This window comes from Nansenia antarctica (assembly GCF_963989245.1).
Source record: "Nansenia antarctica genome assembly, chromosome: 8".
NCBI lineage: Eukaryota > Metazoa > Chordata > Actinopteri > Argentiniformes > Microstomatidae > Nansenia > Nansenia antarctica.
Genome location: NC_137678.1, coordinates 20,075,848 through 20,088,061, shown reverse-complemented (window position 1 = coordinate 20,088,061; position 12,214 = coordinate 20,075,848).

Sequence of the window (12,214 nt, the reverse complement as noted above, 5' to 3'; positions counted from 1 at the left end):
ACCATCACTCTCTTCTCCTCCACTTCTTCTTTCACCATCACACCATTCTCCTCTACATCTTCTTCCTCCAGCTTCACTGCCACCATCTCTGGACCCCACTGTGTGATTTTCAGGGCTGGAGAACCACAGCCAGATCCGGGGGACTCTGTGGACTCTGGTTCATACATGGTTACATGAGCTGAAGAGGACCTGCATCTAGAAACAGTGGAGGCACAAACAGTGCAGAGTCAATTATAAATGACAGCCAACCAGTTCACTGAAAGCCCACCTAGACTGACAGGACATGTCCTGCAAATGCAATAATCTATGGATTACTGATTGCATTTATTTGTAATTAAAGGGTCTGGAAAATAGACATTAAACGGTTCCAATTGTATTTTGTGTCCAAGAAAAAATGACAATAATCTTCTAGTTAGGCTCAACTTCCTGGTCAGACAGAGGGCTGTATGGGCGTGGACTTTGCACGCTTGACTGGCAGCTCCCTTTCAAGCAAGCTTGCTGCGTTATCATACATGACATTCATCTATTAGATGTGCTTATAGTTCTGCCCTTTAATTACCAACTGTTTAGCTGCTGCTGAAATGTACTGAGCTAATACAATGACTTGGCTAAGATTATAGTTATGCACCTGGCAGTATAATTCATCATATAAATTCAATGACCACCATTAGCATACTGTACACCTGGCACCCTATGGTGAATTATTGAACCAGGGTTCGACAGTAACGCTTGCTTGTGAGTAAATAAAGAATTCACCGGATTTGTTTGCGCGAGCCTGACAACGCTGCTGGATCCTGGATATTTTTACCTGTGTGCAGGAAGAACAACAGACGGCGCAGGCGCCAGACCAGACTAGATGATCGTGGAATGAAGATATTATTATTATGCCGTCTGTTGTTCTTCCTGCACACAGTTAAAAATATCCAGGACCAGCAACAAACCCGGCGATTTTTTTACTTGCTCCGGACAAGCGTTACTGTCGAACCCTGTGAACACAATAGGCTACTTGTGGACAGGATTCACAGCATGTGTATGACTTACTGATCAGTTGTACCACAATGGTGTTGTCCTCCTTTTCTGATTCGCTGCCGTATTTTCACAATATCCGCCATGTTTAGTTTCTTCCCACACTGGACGTAGCACTGGCGCATGTCGTCATGACCAGAACAAGCAGAAGCATCCATCATTGCCCAGATAGGGAGTTCACAGGGCAGGGAATCCTACGAATAAAGATGATCAAAATATTAAAACAAGAGTGAAGAAATGTAATCAATTATTTGTTTACCAGAAGTGGAAAACAGTAGCCAAGCTATATGTAGGTCCATATATATATATGCATTTTGGACACTGAGAGAATTGTTGTTATTTTAGCTGTTTACCAAAACATATTCAAGTTGCAGTAATAGAATGCATATGGCCTTAAAGTGCAGACTAAATACCCTCTTTAATTTGAGGGTATTCCTATCCAGATTGGAGGAAGGGTCTAGGAATTACAGCTCTTTAATATGTGGCCCCCTCTTTTTCAAGGGAAAACCAAAAGTTTAGCTTTTTCTGTGTTGACAACACAGCAAATAGGCTGATCATGCCATGATTTTCAAATACCATTTACAGGCCACAGGATAAGAGTGCAGACGAAATGAAAATAGCGAATGAAAGGTAAGAGATTACAGATTTGAATAGATCAAGTTTGTATTGTTACATTTAAAATATATAGGGGTGTAACGGTACAGACACATTTCAGTTTGTGGTTTTGAAGTCACGGTTCAGTACCTTTTCAGTACAGCAGTGTAAAAGTAAGTAAGTAAGTAAGTAAGTAAGTAAAGCTTTATTTACATAGCGCCTTTCGAACATGAAATGCAATCTTTTACTGAACAAAAAGTGCCATGGATAAGTGGTGGAAAGTGTTTGTGCTTGTTTATAAAGGGCTGGTAACATTTGCTGTCTGAAATGCTGACGAGAGGGAACGAGTAGGCCTACGTCATGTCATGAGTAATTCACTAGGGTAATGTTACAGAGTTGGCTGGTTAACTAGCCAAACAAAGCCACATCTATGAACATGATTGTATTTGATTGTAATGAATAAGTATGTAATAATGATCGTGTATCACTAACGCAGCTCTGTACTGACCATTGTATCTAGCAGCTCTCTGCTTCATTCATCAATCACTCCAACTCCTACCGTCAGGTCGGCGCCTCCGTTGTTGTTCAAGCTAGTGTCGCTTTCCCAGTCTTTGTGTAATAAGTGAACTTGTTGTAATGTTTGCCCTCTAGCACAGTTATAAACTTAATAAATGACTCGTGTTGTCTTCAGTCTCAGCACTGTGTGCGCTTGTTGATCCGCCATCTTAGTTCCACATTCTGTTCGTTGGGCTTCTTCTTCTTCTTCTTCTTCTTCTTCTCAGTTTGAAGGTTTGCGACCAACTTAAGGCGCATTACCGCCACCTAGCGGACTGTGTATGGACCTGTTCGTTGGTCTCACGGGAATAGCTGACGTCTCTCCTAACCTAAGGCATCATATTTGTATTTTGTTTATGTATCATATTTGTATTTAAAAAAAAACTGTAAAGCACTTTGAATTGCCCCTTGTTGTATGAAAAATTCTATACAAATAAACTTTAGACGTCAGTTATTCTCGCGAGACCAAGGAACGGGATGTGGAACTAAGATGGCGGATCAATAAACGCACACAGTGCTGAGACTGAAGACAACACGAGTCATTTATTAAGTTTATAACTGTGCTAGAGGGCAAACATTACAAGTTCACTTATTACACAAAGACTGGGAAAGCGACACTAGCTTGAACAACAACGGAGGCGCCGACCTGACGGTAGGAGTTGGAGTGATTGATAAAATGCTGGTGGAAAGCGTCACTTATTCTGTTTGTATCCATATGATGTTAGACTTGGATAAAAGTTGATGACGTTGACAGCGAGAGGAACTATGTATTGTGATTTAACTGCTTTCCAATATGTAGTTGGATCACCGCCAGAATCAGAGATGGTGTTTAAATAGTAACTTGATTTAGACTTTATAATCATGGCAGTACATCTATTTCTGAGCTGAAGGATAGTCTATCAGTACATCTGGCTTCAGGACAAGCGTGGTTTCTTCCTGAATTAATTCAGAGAGCTCAGTAAAGTAGCATGGGTTTCTACCTTTTAACTGGAGACAGCTTACCGGAATACACAAAGAGGGAAAAGTGCAGCTCAGCATCAGGAATATAGGAAACACTGGGTAGATCTCACAGATACTAGGGTTGGGCGATTTGACAGTTGTACCGTAAACCCCGGTTTTTGAAAATAGCAACGGTTTGTGTCAATACCACTATAAAACTGTCATAAATCGTTTTATATAAAATAAACGCCTTAATAAAAACGGCCATGCATTTTACACACATTGTTCTCATTACCGTAATTCCTAAACAAAATGTGCTATCAAAACAATTCCAACGGTTCCATGTAGGGTAATACGGCAATTCAAAGCACGAAGCGTAGGGTATTTTCCTTTTGGTCTCTTGAAAAAGAGGGGGCTACATATTAAAGAGCTGTAATTTCTACACCCTTCCTCCAATTTGGATATTAATACCCTCAAATTAAAGAGGGTATTTGAGTCTGCACTTAAGGCCATATTCATTCTATAACTGTAAGTTTTGAAATCTGTATGTTTTACTAAACAGCTTAAATAACAACAATTCTGACAGAGTCCAATATATGGACCTAACTGTAGCTTGGCTACTGTTTTCCACTTCTGATGATTACAAATTACATTTCGTCACTCTTGTTTTAATATTTTGATCATCTTCATTCGTAGGATTCCCTGCACTGCGAACTCCCCATCTGGGCAATGATGGATGCTTCTGCTTATTCAGTGTCAGAGAGCCAGAGGACACACCTTTGGTCCCCTGATGCAGAGACAGAAGGACAGAACCACCGGAAGGACAATCTTATTAGGCTCCAGCCACCACCACCACCACCTCCCACCCACAGTAGGAACCATCATCTCCCAACATTAAAGAAGAGTACGACACACCGTGGGATATGTTTTTACGGCACTACATCAAAAACCAAAAGGCCAAAGATGAGATGCTCAGTAGGGATGCTCCGATTTATCGGCCACCGATTTAAATCGGCCGATTTCACTCCAAATGACTCGATCGGTGATCGGCAAAAATGGCCGATCGCAAAAACCGATCTTTTTTTTTTTTTTTTTTTTTTTTCCTGGGGAAGACAGATAACTGAACAGAAAACATAGGAGGACGTAACAGTATGTAAACCATGAAGGCCACGTTTATGATGTCTTTTATACAGCCATATCGACTGACTTGGGCTTCAGGCCCTAACTGGGTGATAGGCCAGACCTTTACTATGCCATAAAAATGGGTCTGCGTTTGCTTGGTGCCTAATGGATCAAAACTTTTGTCTAAAAAGCAAAAAATATTTAGGCTATCCAGTCAGTTATGTATTTTTTTAAAAATCGGTATCGGTATCGGTATCGGTTGATCTTGAGGAAACAAATCGGTGATCGGTATCGGCCCCAAAAATCCAGATCGGAGCATCCCTAATGCTCAGCACAAATGCCTCAGGGCAAGATGCACATGCTCTTAAAGAGGGGCATCGACTCTCTGAAGCACCGAATGACATGGATAGTGACAGTAATGACATGGATAGTGACAGTAACGCCAGTTCAGCGGTCAAGACTAGAGGTCAAGAGGTCGAAGAGCGCTATCGTGATGACGACATGCGCCAGTGCTACGTCCAGTGTGGGAAGCAACTAAACATGGAGGATATTGTGAAAATACGGCAGCAAATTAGAAAAGGAGGACAACACCATTGTGGTACACCTGATCAGTAAGTCATACACATGCTGTGAATCCTGTCCACAAGTAGCCTATTGTGTTCAATAATTCACCATAGGGTGCCAGGTGTACAGTATGCTAATGGTGGTCATTGAATAGATATGATGAATTATACTGCCAGGTGCATAACTATAATCTTAGCCAAGTCATTGTATTAGCTCAGTATTTACACATTTCAGCAGCAGCTAAACAGTTGGTAATTAAAGGGCAGTCAAGCGTGCAACGTCCACGCCCACACAGCCCTCTGTCTGACCAGGAAGTTGAGCCTAACTAGAAGTTTATTGTAATTTTTTCTTGGACACAAAATACAATTGGAACCATTTAATGTCTACTTTCCAGACCCTTTAATTACAAAGAAATGCAATCAGTAATCCATAGATTATTGCATTTTTAGTCTAGATGGGCTTTAATTGAACTGGTTGGCTGTCAATTGACCCTGCACTGTTTGTGCCTCCACTGTTTCTAGATGCAGGTCCTCTTCAGCTCATGTAACCATGTATGAACCAGAGTCCACAGAGTCCCCCGGATCTGGCTGTGGTTCTCCAGCCCTGAAAATCACACAGTGGGGTCCAGAGATGGTGGCAGTGAAGCTGGAGGAAGAAGATGCAGAGGAGAATGGTGTGATGGTGAAAGAAGAAGTGGAGGAGAAGAGAGTGATGGTGAAAGAAGAGGAAGGAGGTGCAGCTGTAATGCAGAAGGGTGTGATGGTGAAAGAAGAAGATGGAGGAGAAGAAATGAGGGAGGAGGGAGTGATGGTAAAACAAGAGGTCGAAGTAGAAGTGGAGATTGAAGACACGGATGGTAAGTCTTTGTTGTATAGTGGTGAGGGTCATTGCACTGCTGTAAAATCAATGCTGCCAGTGGCAAGGCAAGTTTATTTGTATGGCACATTTCATACAACAGGGGCAATTCAAAGTGCTTTACATACATTATTTAAAAATACAGCAAGAGGAGCATAGCAAGAAAATATAAACGACTGAATAAAAGCAAATATAAGTGGTACATTGATAAAACAATTTAATAAGACAATAGTTCATGGATAAAAGACATTGATAGAAGTGTTTAATCATAACTGCTGCAACATGAAGGTTTTTAGCTTAGATTTAAATATTTTTAGGGTTTCCGCCTGTTTGATTTCTTCAGGGAGTTTGTTCCAGGAGCATGCAGCAGCTGACCTTAGGGGCCTTAGAGAATATAGGGTGGGAGGACATCTGATATGAATATAGGGTGGGAGGAGATCTGATATGAATATAGGGAGGGAGGAGATCTGATATGAATATAGGGAGGAGATCTGATATGAATATAGGGAGGAGATCTGATATGAATATAGGGAGGGAGGAGATCTGCTATGAATATAGGGTGGGAGGACATCTGATATGAATATAGGGTGGGAGGACATCTGATATGTATTTTGGTCCAAGACCATTTTCTGTGAGAGACTGGTAGCCAGTGTAGGGATCTCAGGATTGGTGTAATGTGTTCAAACGTATTCATTTTTGTTAGGACCCTAGCAGTTGCGTTTTGGATGAGCTGCAGCTTACGAACAGCCCCTTTAGATAGGCCTGTTAGTAGACCATTACAATAATCAAGTCTACTCGAAACAAATGCATGGATGAGTTTTTATTTTTATTTTTATATATTTATTTGGACATGAAACCTCTCATTCTTGTTATGTTTTTCAGGTGATAGTAGGCTGATTTAGTTATCAAGTTAATGTGGCTGTTGAAGTTTAGAGTCTAGAATTACACTAAGATTTCTGACCAGTTTTTTAGTTTAGAGAGAGAATCAAGTTTTGCACTGACTTTCGATCTTTTGTCAGGTGAACCGAATACAATTATCTCTGTTTTGTCCTAATGAAGCGATGTAAACACTGCTATTTGAGACAAACAAAACACGCATATTCCTACACTAGTAGCAATAGCAGTGTTTCCATCTCATGGCTCGATGGTAGATACCATGTTTACATCTCCTGGCTCTATGGTAGATACCATGTCTACATCTCATGGCTGTATGGTAGATACCATGTTTACATCTCATGGCTCTATGGTAGATACCATGTTTACATCTCATGACTCTATGGTAGATACTAGGGCTGGGTTCAAAAAATCGATTTCCCAATTCTGAATCGATCTTCATTGAATGAGCGATTATCAATTCATAAATCCCGAGATCGATCTTCCACGTTTTTTTTTTTTTTTGCAGCTTCAACCCGCAACGAGATCTCGTGGCCAGATCTCGCGCTACAAGAATTTATCATATCTCACGCAACGACCAGGCTTAAAGGCAGATGTCTGGGTGCATTTTGGATGTAAAAATTATGATGATAGAGATGAGCAGGACAAAAGCAAAGCCATATGCAAGCAGATACCATGTTTCCATCTCATGGCTCTATGGTAGATACCATGTCTACATCTCATGGCTCTATGGTAGATACCATGTTTACATCTCCTGACTATATGGTAGATACTAGGGGTGCAACGGTTCAGTTGGCCCACGGTTCGGTACGGTTCGGTATTTTGGGTCACGGTTTTCGGTACGGTTCGGTTCAGAAACAAATGCTACTATTTATTTACAAACTGTTACTTTACTTTATTTTGCTTATACATAATATGGAACTTTAACATACACATGTATATGTTATGTATATAATGTATATATAATTGTATATAAACAAAAAACACTTTCAAATGTCCAAAAATAAATAAACACTTTCGAAAGTAAAAGTGCACTTTAGCCTTGACAGCTGGTAGCCCGTATACAAACAGGAGGAAAACAAATTCACACTACAAAAGTAACACTTTCCACATAGCGTTCCAACATGTCATGTGTTGTATTCCAACGAGTTGCGACATCGTGGATTAATTTGTGTTTTGGTAAGTCTAACATATCTTGTTTAATTGTCAGAATATGGTGGGCTGTGGTGCTTTTGTGGAAGAAAGTGACTGCATGTCTGATCTTACCCAGGAGGCGGGACACCGGGGTTATTGCCACTGCCTTCTTGGCGGCGAGATTTACGACGTGCGCAAAGCAGCCGATCTGTGGCCCCAGTCCACCAGCTTCATGGATCGCATTTACGATATTTGCTGCGTTGTCTGTTGTTACGGGAATTGTTATGTTTGGCCTCTCCAACTTCCACTCAGTCACTGCATTTGTTAGTTCCTCTGCCAGGTGCGCGCTGGTATGGCTTTCGTATAGTGGACGAGTTTGCAGTACTGCGCTCTTCATCTCCCAATCCGGTGACATGTAGTGGACCGTGACAGTGAAGTAACTCTCCGTTGACCGGGAGGTCCAACCCTCCGTAGTCAGTGCAAAGCTCTGTGTTTTTGCCAAATCGTCTTCAATGCCTCTGCGCGTTGTTTGGTAAATACCGGGGATTATTTTGGTGCTGAATGATGTACGGGAGGGGACACTGTAACGGGGCTCGAGAGTTTTTATCAGATTTCGAAAACCCAAATCTCCAACCACCGAAAAGGGCTGCAAATCCTTTGCAATGAACATCCCCACTGCATTGGTTATTTTTTTGTGTTTCTCTGAAGTGGTAGTGTACGTCTGTCCGAACGCATCAGAGAGAGACTGCTGTCTGCTCACTGACGCTACCTGACTGGCTTTCCTGCTCCCAGTCAGTGTTATCGTTGAGTGGTAGCGGCGAATATGCTGGTTCATGTTAGAGGTGCAACCATTTGCATATGGCACACGCTTTAAGCAGAGCTTGCAGACAGTAATATTTCTGTCCACTGTTTTCCCCCCCTTATTGTCGTATTCAACGGGAAAAGCGAAATGACCCCACACCGCAGACTTGTAGGAATCCGGGGCTTCCTCAAACTGTTGCGGCGCTCTCAGAACTAATTTACATACGCAGCCAAATCGCAGCATAAACCGAAAACCATCACGGTTCACTAGTGAATTGAGCCGTGGAACGCAAACCGTACCATCCGTAAAAAAACCGAGAACCGTTGCACCCCTAGTAGATACCATGTTTCCATCTCCTGGCTCTATGGTAGATACCATGTCTACATCTCAAGGCTCTATGGTAGATACCATGTTTACATCTCATGACTCTATGGTAGATCACATGTCTACATCTCAAGGCTCTATGGTAGATACCATGTTTCCATCTCATGGCTCTATGGTAGATCACATGTCTACATCTCATGGCTCTATGGTAGATACCATGTTTACATCTCATGGCTCTATGGTAGATACCATGTTTACATCTCATGGCTCTATGGTAGATCACATGTCTACATCTCATGGCTCTATGGTAGATACCATGTTTACATCTCATGGCTCTATGGTAGATACCATGTTTACATCTCATGGCTCTATGGTAGATACCACAGGGAGAATGTTCTATGTCAAGCTTGGAGATCATGTGTCTGAGAAATATGACAGCGACTTCGGAGTCGCACAAGGGAGCTGCCTTGGTCCGCTACTATTCTCACTATACATGTTACTAGGGCTGCCACGATTAGTCGACTAGTCGCGACGACGTCGATTACCAAAATCGTCGCCGACATATTTGGTAATCGATGTCGTCGCATGTTTTTTTGGAGCTGAAATAAGCGTTTTTCTTCCCTGAAGCTGCCACTGGCTAGCGTCTCCCAGTGTCTTTGATGTACATGCGCAGTGTCGGTCATCCGGGGCACACGTGACGTCCCCGGAAAAACAAACAGAGAAATGTCTTCCCGTCCTCGTACGTCTAAAGTGTGGGGGCATTTCAACCACAACGTTGAAAAAAACAATGTAAAATGTACAATTTGCAAAGCTAAACTCGCTTATCATGGCAGCACGTCTATGATGCGCGAGCATCTAAAAAGGAAGCACGTTTGTGGCAGATGACGAGGAAGATGATGGCTTGTCTCGGTAAGCTAGTTAGCTTGTTATTGGCTAACGATATCGTTACGTTAAAAGCCTTCTTACATTATTTTACGTTATGTGCTGTAACGTTGTCATCAAAGCGATACTTATCAAAAATACTATACTATCAAAAATACTTAGCTAAAAATGTTGTCTTAACGTTACAGTGCTAAGAAGGCGCGTTCTATGATAGTTATCTTGTCAAGATGCCAACGTGCACACCCCAGCAAGCCACCGTCCTGACCGGATCAATCCTGAACATGCTGGTTAACAAGGGTCTCATATCCTTAACCAGCATGTTCAGGATTGATTATGGGCGTTTCCCCACACTATCAAAGCTGGCAAAATATTTTCTGTGCATCCCTGCAACCTCCACCCTTGTTCTCATGTTGTTTCTAATCCTGCATATGTTCCTATTCTTACAGGAGAGAGCTCCAACCCAGACTCAGACATGGAGCCCAGCTCCACCGCATCAGGAAGCCATAAACAACACAGACGGAGGAGGAGGAGCTTAAGACAGAAGAATCACCACTGTTTAGATTGCAGTGAGAGTTTCATTTGTCCAACTCACCTTAAATCACAACCACAGACTCAAGGAGGACAGAAGACTCACTCTTGTCTTCAGTGTGGAAAGAGATTTGGTTATATGAGCAAACTAAAGAGACACCAAAGAATACACACAGGAGAGAAGCCATTCTGCTGCTCCCAGTGTGGGAAGAGTTTCAGTGAGGCAGGATCCCTAAAGAAACACCAGAGAATACACACAGGCGAGAAGCCATTCTGCTGCTCCCAGTGTGGGAAGGGTTTCAGTCACGCAGGAGACCTAAAGAGACACCAGAGAATACACACAGGAGAGAAGCCATTCTACTGCTCCCAGTGTGGGAAGAGTTTCAGTGAGGCAGGATCCCTAAAGACACACCAGAGAATACACACAGGAGAGAAGCCATTCTGCTGCTCCCAGTGTGGGCAGAGTTTCAGTGAGGCAGGATCCCTAAAGACACACCAGAGAATACACACAGGAGAGAAGCCATATCACTGCTCCCAGTGTGGGAAGAGTTTCAGGCACGCAGACGCTCTAAAGAAGCATCAGAGAATACACACAGGAGAGAAGCCATTCTCCTGCTCCCAGTGTGGGAAGAGTTTCAGTGAGGCAGGAAACCTAAAGAGACACCAGAGAATACACACAGGAGAGAAGTGTCTGTAGAGAAAAGCAACAAAGATGGTGAACAACACAATAAGAATGTATTGTGAATGTTATTGAAGAAGCATACTTTTTGTTGAATGAAAAGTTGCCGCATCCCTTTTTTGAGAGGGGAGTGTACTTTAAGTGTTACTCAAGGTAATTCTGACCTTGTACAATGAATAGGATAGCAAGTCTGTGTGAGAGTGGTGAGTGTGTATATTAGAGGTCTGGTTTCTATTCCAGTTTGTAAAGGTATCTGGAGAGTAACAGTATTAGATTCCACTAGCCTGGTTAAGAAGCCATACTATTTAGCAATTGCTAGCAAGCTACATACTAGCTTACTATGTACCAGTAGTCTGGCACGCCAGATAAACATTCCACTATTGTACAGGAGCAAATGACTATCAAAGTGAACAATTCTAAATGATGTGTGTGTGTGTGTTTGCCAAACGGCTGTTGTATTCAATTCAAGGACGTTCTGGTCAAAATGTTAATAGTTAACCACTACTACAACCTCTCATCGACTCTCACCACTCCCAGCTAAGATACTACATTCCATTACTGTGAAAGAATAGCAAAACATTTTCATGATGTTGTTGTAACAAGTTTTGGTATTAATGAGGAAATAGCCTTTTTCCATTTCATTAAAAAATTGTAAAGAAAACCTTGCATCAGCGACTCAATTCAGTTCACAATGATGCTCTCTCAATCCGTTGTGGTCGAGTAACTGCTTTGTCTTTCTCGTATGCTTGTTACTATGCCGACATGGGTAATATAACCTCAGTCAAGTCAAATTTAGAATAATCATTTTTCAAAAAGCTTGTCCTGTGGGCTTTTTCAGTATTGCAATAGTCTTTTCTGGTTGTAAATTGCAATTTTTCCACACAGTGAACATTTGTCTTTCATCCCATAGGGCGAGGTTGTTCTGTGGTATTCATGCTTTGGGGGAGGCCTCTTGTGCAGTGGTCTTGTCATGCTCAGGGCATTTGATGCATCCACACACTAGAAGGATGGACACACACACACACACGTTATTGAATACACGCACATAACATGAATATAAAGCATGGATATGAATTCCCCCCTCTGATTGGTTACCTTCCACAGCACAAAGCCAAGATGACCCAATAACAGGAGTCCTGCAATGACTGACAGGAAGATGATCCACCAGGCCACCTTCCTGAACAACAGGGAACGCTTCCTCTCAGGAAACACTGTCAACCTCACCTGCGCAGGCACAACAGGCACACACACACACACACACACACACACACACACACACACACACACACACACACACACACAGAACAAAGACTGGG